At 35.6% G+C, this 10,378-nt stretch overlaps 1 pseudogene; it reads left to right on the top strand.

The window, feature by feature from the left end:
* LOC132014488 (stathmin-like) overlaps positions 1–10,378 on the top strand; it is a 43,975-nt pseudogene that overhangs the window by 717 nt on the left and 32,880 nt on the right.

The raw sequence follows: 10,378 nt of genomic DNA, 5'->3' as shown, positions 1-10,378 counted from the left end.
AAAAAAAAAAAAGAAAAGGAGAGAAGAGGAGGGAGAGAAAAAGGAAAGGGAGAACAAATGAAAGAAAGAAAAAAGGAAAGAAGGAAAAGAAAGGGAGACAATGAATCAAAGGAAGTGAGGAGGGAGAAAGAGGGAGAAAAGGAAAGAAAAGGAAGGAAAGAAACAGAAGTCTTAAATTATTTAGAAATAAATGAAAATAAGAACACTGCACATTAAAATCTGTGTATGTAAGCCAAAGCAATAATATGAGAAAGATACTTGGATCTTTCTCATATTGGAAAAAGATATGAGAAAGAGAATATGAGAAAGATCTCTTGAAAATCAAGAGAAAGGAAAATGAGTGAAATGACATTAAAATCCCAGTAGCTAATAACAATAAAAACAAGTTACAACAAAAGACAAAATAAATGAATAAAGATAAAAATAGAAATGGAAATAATCTCATCAATACAACTACAGTCCACCTTTTTGAACAGGTGAATAAAATAAAATTTAAAAACACTTGCAAGTGTGATGAAAATAATGTCATAAATGCAAGAGGAAATACAACTACAGATACAGAAAATATACCTGAAGTAGTAATAAAATGCTAAGTCTTATCATTTCTTGCAATCAATTTGATCGTGAATAAATTTGGGGGTGAATACAAAGTGCTAAAATTATTCCAAACTAATGAAGAAATTTTGAATAGGTCAATAATCAAAGAACAAATCATAAAAGTGGTCAAATGTCTATCTCTCAAGAAGTAAGAACAATCAGAAGTTTTACCAAATCTGCAATAAATAATTACCATATACACAAGTGTTCTTTTCCAGAAAATAAAATAAATAGCTTTTTTAAAAATATTTTTTAAAGATTTATTTATTTATTTGACAGATAGAAATCACAAGTAGGCAGAGAGGCAGGCAGAGAGAGAGGGGGTGGGGGAAGCAGGCTCACGCTGAGCAGAGAGCTCGATATGGGGCTCGATCCCAGGACTCTGGGACCATGACCTGAGCTGAAGGCAGAGGCTTTAACCCACTGAGCCACCCAGGCACCCCAAAATAAATAGCTTTTTAAAGCATTTTTCAATTGAGGTGCCTGGTTTGGCTCAGTTGGTTCAGAATCTACCTTCTGCTCAGGTCATGATCATGGAGCCCTGGGATCAAGCCCTGCATCAGGCTCCCTGCTCAGAGGGGAGCCTGCTTCTTCCTCTGCCTGCCTCTCCTCCTGCTTGTTTGTGAGCTCTTTCTCTTTCTCTGTCAAATAAATATATATATAATCTTTAAAAATAAATTAATTAATTAATTAAATTAAATAAAGCATCTTTAAGTTATTCTACAAAGGAATCATTACTGTGATGCCAAGATTGAACAGGATAGCTCAAGAAAGGAAACAAATTTAAGGACCTAGGTGCAAATGCAATAAATAAATTAGCAAATTAAATCAAGAGTGTACATTAAAAAAAAAACTTATCTTGACCAGTTGAATCTTAACCCAGAAATGCCAGAGTGGTTCAATTTAACAAACCAATTAATGTAATTCATTATATTATCATATCATAGGATCAAAAAATATAATCATAAATCACATAATTATGTCAAGAAAAGAAAGGCTTAATAAAAGCTCTTGTAAAAATGCTTAGTAAAATATAAACTAAAAGTCCTTAATATGGTGAAGTATATACATAGAAATCCATTTAATGATAACCATTAGAAGCATTCCTGTTAAAGTCAAGAACAGAGCACGAAGTCATCTAGCAACTCTGCTTTACAAACTATACTAAAAGTCCTCAATAGTGGGTGGGGGGGGAAGATTGTGAAGAAGAGACAAACATCATTATTTATGGAGGAAATCATTAATTCTCAGAAGATCAGCTGAGAAATAATTAGCATTAATGAGAGTTCCACAGGGGGTCAATATAAGATCAAAATACATACACTATTAATAGATCACTAATATAACAGCAATGATCAGCTATAAAATAATATAGAAAAGTACATTCCACTGACAACAGAACAAAAATAAGATACCCAAGAAAGATTCCAATAAGAAATATAAAAGACACATCACATCTCTTTCACATTTACCTCTTTATTCCATCTGAAGTTTATTTTTATTATGCTATAAGGTTAACAGCTAACTTTTCTTTACAATTAGATATCCATCTGTATCAAAAATATAAATGGAGAGGTGCAGCTGGGGGGCTCAGCCTTCAGCTCAGGTCATGATCTCATGATCTTGGGATCCTGGGATCAAGCCCTGCTTAGGGCTCCTTGCTCAGTGGGGAGTCTGCTTCTCCTTCTCCCCCCCCCCCAACCCAGGTCCTATGTGTGCACTTGCACACGTGCTCTCTCTCCTTTTCTCTCTCTAATAAAATAAGAAATAAAATCTTAAAAAAAAACTATAGTAACTTAGATCTTGAGACACTAGAATCATATTCAAATCAGTGTGGAAAAGAATAAGCTATTTGATAAATACTATTTAGACCATAAGCCATTCATTTGAAGGGAAAGGAAGTAAATGAAATAATTAGGTATAAAATAGAACCTCATTGGACAAGGGGCATCTGGGTGGCTCAAGCGGCTGTCTTCGGCTCAGGTCGTGGTCCCAGGGTCCTAGGATCCAGCTCTGCATCAGGCTCCCTGCTCAGTGGAGAGCCTGCTTCTCTCTCTCCCTCTGCCTACTTGTGCCCTCTATCTTGTTGTCAAATAAATTAATAAATAAACCTTTTAAAAAAATTGGACAATAATTTTATTGTCATAAAAAGTCAATCAAAAAAAAGCCCAAGGAAACAAAACCGTGTTGTTTAAGGAAAACTAAACCACAGCGTTTATAAGAAGAAAGACTAACATTTGAATATAAAAAATGTATAAATTCTGCCCAAAAAAGGACCACATAACCTCATTTTTAAAGTACAAAAATAAAAGTCTACAATATATAAAACACAACAAGTAAAATCTAAGTATAAAAATAATTCCTATACATCAGTAATGAAAAGCCAAAAAATGCGAGAGAAAAAAAGGATCAAGATATGAACAAGCAATTCTTAGAAGAAAAAATATGACAAATAGATGTTAAATTTCTCAACCTCACCAGTAATCAGGAAAATATAAATTAAAGCTACAATGAAATAAAATTTTTCAACCAATCCATTGGCAAAAAATAAAATATTAAAGATTTAGCTTTAAGGAGCGTTGAGAATAGACACTCTAGCAACACTCACTTGTGTGCTTTGTCAAAATATAAACATATAGTGGCTTTTTGGAGGTCATATTAGCTATATCTATCAAACTAAACACCTTTGACACAGTGATTCTAATTTTAGGCCTCTATCCTAGTAAAGCAGTTATGAATGTTCTCTAAGACACATGCAAAAAGTAATTCCTGTATCATTTATAATGGTGAAAGTAAGAAACCTTCTAAACAGTCACCAGTGATGCAAGAATTAAATTCTAGTAATATCATGAAGTGCTCTGCAGCAATTAAAATAAATGTAAATAAAATCTATATGCATTTGTATGGAAAGATATCCCATATATTTTTGAGTGAAAAAAGCAGTAAATAGGATACTTGCATATGAATCCTTCACATGACCTCAAAAATAATATATTATTTGTCCTTATGCACAAAATACATGTAAGTGAGTAGCAAACAGACTGGAGGGACACCTGGGTGGCATATTTTATTGGTACATTTCCCTCAGAGTAACTTTTTCAGCTCAAATAAATTCTCTGAACTATAAAATATACTTCCAATCACAGAACACAAGTAAGCTTATATGATTTTTTTTTCTTTTTTGGCACTCTTACATAATGCTGACTAGTCACAAATTAAATTTACCAAATGACATGAATAGCAATCTAATGTTGTGTTTCATAAATCAAAGAGGTAAATACAGAATATGAAACTGTGAAACTGTAACAGAGCCTCAGTTTGATGATGGTTTAAAAATTCTGATTCTAAAATTTAAGCATATGATTGTTATACTGACTTTTGAATGTCTTAGCAATCGGTGCTTTATAATAGGAAGGACTAGCATTTAAGGCCAAAAGATCTTAACTGTATGAATAGGGGTACATTACTTAAAATTTTCCTTATGTTCTTACCAATCATACTTTCTAAATGTATACATTTGGGTAAGTTATTCAACTTTCTTTATGGACATTTTTTTTCTTCTGTAAAGTGGGAAAAATAATAGTAAGTCCTCTTCTCACACAGTTAATTTGAGGAATAAATGAGATCACATGAACAGAAGTTGTCACCTGTAAAACACTATTAAAGGTCAACTAAGTAGTATTATTCAGTATTCAGTAGTAGTATTTCCTCCAGTTAAAATGGTGTGTGAAGACCAAAACAAAGACATAAAGAAACTTCACTAAAGATAGATTATAAACTTTCTAAAATGCAACTTTATGCCACTCCCTATAATACTAGATTAAAAGAAACTATTTTTTTCTGTTACTACTTGTTAATAGCTTAAGGTATTATACATAATACACATTATTTAACTTTCCTTCTAAGTGAGATCTACTATACTTACGGAGAATTAAGAGAATTTACAAGCATTTACAAGTATATCTTTCTTAAATTACCCTCATTCAAGAGCGTATCCTATACAACACAAGGGGGCAGTAGTTCTTTAAAAAAAAAAAAACTCTCACTGAGGTGGTACAATGGAAACATCTTTTAATGATACGTCAAGATTAAAACAATTTAGCATCCATGTCAACTATAACTCAAAATCACTGGGGGGAAAAATCACAGTACTACATTTCTTGGACCACTTGAATTATTCCTAAAACAAGAAGTTCATGGTTTAACAGAGATGAAATGTCTGCCAACCAGACCAGAAAGAACAAATACATAGTTCTAGTCGCATTTACTTAAGCAGTCTTCACAGTCAAGCAAGCTGGAGAGCATGTTGCTCTCCAGCTGTTTCAGCCACAGCAGCAACAATTAGTAGGTGCAAAAAAAAAACAAAATCAAGTGTGACTTCATCACCCTAATAGGGTCCATTAGGGAAATATCAAGTAAACTAAATGGCTGTTTCCCTGGAAACAGACAGGAAAAATTCTTCCAAAGGATTCTCTACCCCATACTTAAAGAACCGACTTACATGAACTTCAGTTTAACATATATAAGTACATAGCCCAATGTTCCTTTTTACAGTGGGTATAATGGCATTGAGCCCATGGGTCAAGTCATGGGTCAACAGGAATAACCTCTCTAATGGGCTGAAAAATTAACATAGAACACGACGGTACAGGCTGAAACTACTAATCGCTGAAATGATTCTAAATATAGGTTAGAAGGCAGAGCAGACCAGCCTCCTCCAGGCAACATGATGTTATTACCATTTATCTAGCGCTCACCACACCAGGCTATCTTAAATTTCATTAAGTTCATTTAATCTTCTCACTAAGAATATGATAGGTACAGGTACTGAGGCACAGGTTAAATAAATAGCAACAGTTGAGTTGGAGTCAGAATTAAACCCAGAAGGTCTAACTCCAGAGCGTGTGCACTTAATCAGCACTTGATACATGGCTTCTCACAAGGCTGGGTTCTGTGCAATCCAGGCAGTCTGGCTTTCAATCACCCACTGACACTACACGTGTGAGGCTGGGAAAACTGCATCATTTCTGGGCCTCAGTCCACCCTCCACGCTCACCAACCACCCACCACCATCACCTCCATAAATAAAGGAACTAGACTAGGTAATGAACAGGGCCTTTTTTTTGCTCAGTAATTCATGACAATATTATGAAAGCAGCTATTGAGTCGATGCAAAGTGTAGGATCTTGTATTTTTAGATACCTGCCTTCTGTGATCACTGATAGCAGCAAAGAAAACTTGTTTTGTTTTTTGTTTTTTGTTTTTTGTTTTTATCTCTCAAAGGTATATAAAAAAATCACCAGTTTACTTCTTTAAATAAACTTCAGGCTATCTACTATCTATTCTTTATGGGTAAGCAGGTCTTTATATAGAGGGCTATATACAAGTACTGTATATCTATAATTAAATGAGGATTGGTGGGTACTCACAACAAGAATGTAAAAAAGTCACCAAATACAGAAGTTCTGGGCAGTAAACATGAATTTCATCTACTATAGTTTACAGCTTTGGCTTCAGCTGGCTGTAATCCTCCAGCTAGGAATTAAACAATGTGACAATTTTGAGAAGCTTTGTAGCATAACATAACAGAAGTCATATGTAATTTCTATTTACGTGGGACAAAGAGTTTCATCTTTAAAGATTTTCTGATTGCAATTACTAACATTTTCATTAAAATTTCCAAAAGTTTAATACAAAACCAAGATGCTATTAGGTAATATTACAAATATTTTAAGGAGTCTCTAGTTATTCCCATAGAATAGCTGTTTCAAATTCAAATTCCCATAGAATATCTGTTTCAAAATTCATCATGACATTAAAATTGTTTCTTAAAAGCATAATTTCAAACTGGCCATTTTTACAATTTGAAGGAATACTTCCTTCTTTTAATGCATTTTCATCTGTGAGTATCTTAAGTCCTTTGAGATTTTTAAACATGCAGCCAATTTATTTCTGTTATATTCTTGTTTAAGCTGATGTTGCCAGAGGCTTATTTTAGGGGGGAAAAAAAGAAGAAGAAGAAGAAAGAAAGAAAAAACATATAAGAAGAAAATTAGAGCTCAAGTAAGTATCAAAACTATTAAATTTCAGATTTAAAATAGATGCTAGAGGCTAAAAAAAAAATCCAGGGAGTAGCTTTTTAAAATAAAAAATTTTTAATCTTTCGTATTTGGTTCTTTATTTATGCAATAGCAATATCATTCTGGTAGACTTTATAATTTCTGATTCATTTATTAATTTTGGCCTTCCCCTCCATAATGTAACTGTTCTAGAGACAACTATAAATTTTGGGAAATAAGCCCCATTAAAGTCGAATAGTCCTCCTTTTTTATCTTCTTAATAATTCACTTCTCATCGTCTGGTACATATACAAACTAGAAACTCAGTAAAAACTAGTCCTATATGATACTTCTAAGGACTAAAAATATTCTGTCAGAAGCTAGGAAAGGCTGATGGATTTTGCCCTTTAGCTTATGCTGTATTTTCCTCCCTGGAATTAAAAAAGTGGAGATGGGATCTATGACATAAAAACTGGAAGAACTTTATTTAATTACTATGAATATCTTCAAACAACCCTACAAATGTTAGGGAGAGTGAACATGATTATAACCATCTTAAAGATTTACATCAATGACTTTATTTTTATTAAGAATAGCATGGAACTAAAAAATTGTTAAAATTTTCAGGGGGGGTGCCTGGGTGGCTCAGTCATTAGACATCTGCCTTCTGCTCAGGTCATGATCCCAGGGTCCTGGGATGGAGCCCCACATAGGGCTCCCTGCTTGGTGGGTAGCCTGCTTCTCCCTCTTTCACCCCCTGCTGCCTGTGGTTCCTGCTTTCACTGTAAGCAAATAAATAGAATAAAATCTTTAAATTAAAAAAAAAAACAAACTTTCATGGAATATTTCTCTGAAATCCACTCGAGTCTAATTGTTCTCAAAAGCCACCTTGATTAGACCAAAAAGCTTTTCCCAAAGTCATAAACTAAACTAGAAAACAGGATTCCAGACAGTAATAACATAATGAGCAAACTAGCTCTTTTTGTGCCAAAATTAATTGAAAAAGTAGTTTGAATTGATTCTTAGCTTGATTTAAGCTACATTTAAACAAATAAAAAGTAAAACTGTATAGGCAAGAGTACTCAACTTAATGAACTTCAAAAGCCATTCTGAATTTATTACCTTATTCTCATCTTGTAGATTATTCTATATGTTTTCCTAAGGTGTTGTGTTTAAAAAGAGAAAAGAAAACTAACATTTATTACATTCCAGCAAAGGGCCTTTGGAAACTGTGAATTTTCTCATTTAATCCTCATAACTTCCCTGGAAATAACACATCATTTTCCAGAGATTTCAAATGAGGGCCTCGAAAATAATGATACTATTTACTGATGTGCCTAAAAACACTGACCTGGAGCAACAATCTTTCGATAGCATACATCCAAGTTCTTATGTAGAAAAAAATCTCTGAACCAAGTGATTAATTTGGACGAGAAGCCATAGGATTGGTCAACAAGTGTGTGCTGCTGTTCAGTAAATACATACTGAAGGCCTACAGAGGCCTCGCCTAGGAACTGGGACTAAAGGTAACATGAAGTCCCTGCCCTTACCGGGTTTATAACCACAGAAAATGCATAGAAAATCATTTCAGGGTTATGTACTTACTTAGCTTTCCATAAACATCTGGTCCCATTAAGGTTCTCTTTTCTAACCCAAATTTCTCCCAAGTGTCTTCTGATTACAGTTAACTAGAAGAGATCCCAGCCATGCTTTTGGACTTTGAGGACATCTTACAAATCTCTTAAGTACCAACATAAACCTGTCCCTCTCTAAGTACAGTGCCATTTCTTTCTTTTTTTTTTTTAAAGATTTTATTTATTTATTTATTTGACAGAGAGAGATCACAAGCAGGCAGAGAGTCAGGCAGAGAGAGAGAGGAGGAAGCAGGCTCCCTGCTGAGAAGAGAGTCTGATGCGGGGCTCGATCCCAGGACCCTGAGATCATGACCTGAGCCGAAGGCAGAGGCTTAACCCACTGAGCCACCCAGGCGCCCCCCGACGGTGCCATTTCTTAATGACTACAGCAGTTCTTGGATCTCCTCCCCAATTACAGGATGGCAGCATCCAGTTATATGAAACTGATACTCTTTGTACTAACTACAAGAAAGCTCATACTGCTGCTGGTAACATACACAACTTGGAGACTCTGTGTAACCATGGCTCCATGTTATCATGTGAAGGATACCAGAATTAGTTCCTTTCCAGTTCCCAAAGAGCTCCTTTATTGGTTTTTAATAGTGCCGGCAACTACAGTTGCAGTCATTCCTTTCACTAGGTCCAGGAAAGAAATGTCAAATACACGGAAAGTATGTGCTTTTTCCTCCTGTGCCACAGTAGGCATCAGTTATCAAACCTTCTCCAGGTGAATGAGGACACTATCTTAGGGTCCTTCCCAAAGCAGCATTACAATCCATCTATGAAGGAGGTTTTCAGGCCCATCATTTTTTTTTTTTTTAATTAACAATGTATTATTTGTTTCAGGGATACAAGTCTGTGATTCATCAGTCTTACAGAATCCCCAGTGCTCACCATAGCACATACCCTCCCCAGTGTCCATCACCCAACCACTCCATTCCTCCTACCTTCCTCCACTCCAGCAACCCTCAGTTTGTTTCCTGAGATTATGAGTCTCTTACAGTTTGTCTCCCTCTCTGGTTTCATCCCATTTCATTTTTTCCTCTCTTCCTCCATGATGCTCTGACTTCTTTCTCAAATTCCACATAATCAGTGAGATTATATGAAAATTGTCTTTCTCTGATTTACTTATTTTGTTTAGCCTAAAACCCTCTAGTTCCATCCACATCATTACAAATGGGAAGATTTCATTTTTGATGACTGCATAATAGTCCATTGTGTATATATACCACATCTTCTTTATCCACTCATTTGCCATTACAATCCATCTATTGAAGGAGGCTCACAGGCCCATTTCTTATCTAGAGAATGTTTCTAGATGCCACTTACTTACCAGCCCTGGTTGCAAAAGCACTCTTAAATGCAAATATGCAAATTCCATATGGAATTGCCATAATAGATTCCAATAGTCTCTGTTGCTAGTTAGAGAAAGAGGTCTCAGCAGGGTCGGGCCTGGTTAGTACTTGGATGGGAGAAAGAGGTCTCTGCTGCAGCTGATTCCAGAATGACCCATATAATAAGGAGAGATCTGAAATGCATTCCTAGACCAGATCTACTGCCTTCTACTCACACAACCATAACTCCAATCTAATTTAAAAACACCTAACTCAGGGGTGCCTGGGTCCGGGAGTCCCAGGATCAAGCCTTGAAAGGGGTTCTCTGCTCACCAGGGAGCCTGCTTCTCCCTCTGCTCCCCACCGCGCTCATGCTTGTGTGCTCAGGCGCATGTGTACTCTCACTCTCTCCCTCTCAAATGAATAATAAATTCTCTTAAAAAAAAAAAAGGTACCTAGCTCAGAAGGCTGGTGTGAGGATGGTCCTGAGGCAGGTTTAGGGGGACAAAGGTCAATGTTAGAAAAATTTCCAAAGAGAACAATGGAGTCCTACTATTTTTTCATGCAATCGATAAAGTTATATTAAACTATATAATTTAACTGTTTAGTATTGTGTAGGAAATTGTTCACACAGAAGGTCTGATGTTATTGTTCTTTAAAAAGTCCTGCTTAGGGGCGCCAGGGTGGCTCAGTGGGTTAGGCCGCTGCCTTTGGCTCAGGTCATGATCTCAGGGTCCTGGGATCGAGTCCCTCA

Source organism: Mustela nigripes, chromosome 3, assembly GCF_022355385.1.
Source record: "Mustela nigripes isolate SB6536 chromosome 3, MUSNIG.SB6536, whole genome shotgun sequence".
Classification (NCBI taxonomy): domain Eukaryota; kingdom Metazoa; phylum Chordata; class Mammalia; order Carnivora; family Mustelidae; genus Mustela; species Mustela nigripes.
Note: the sequence above shows the minus strand (reverse complement) of the source record. Positions and strands in the feature narration are given on the sequence as shown.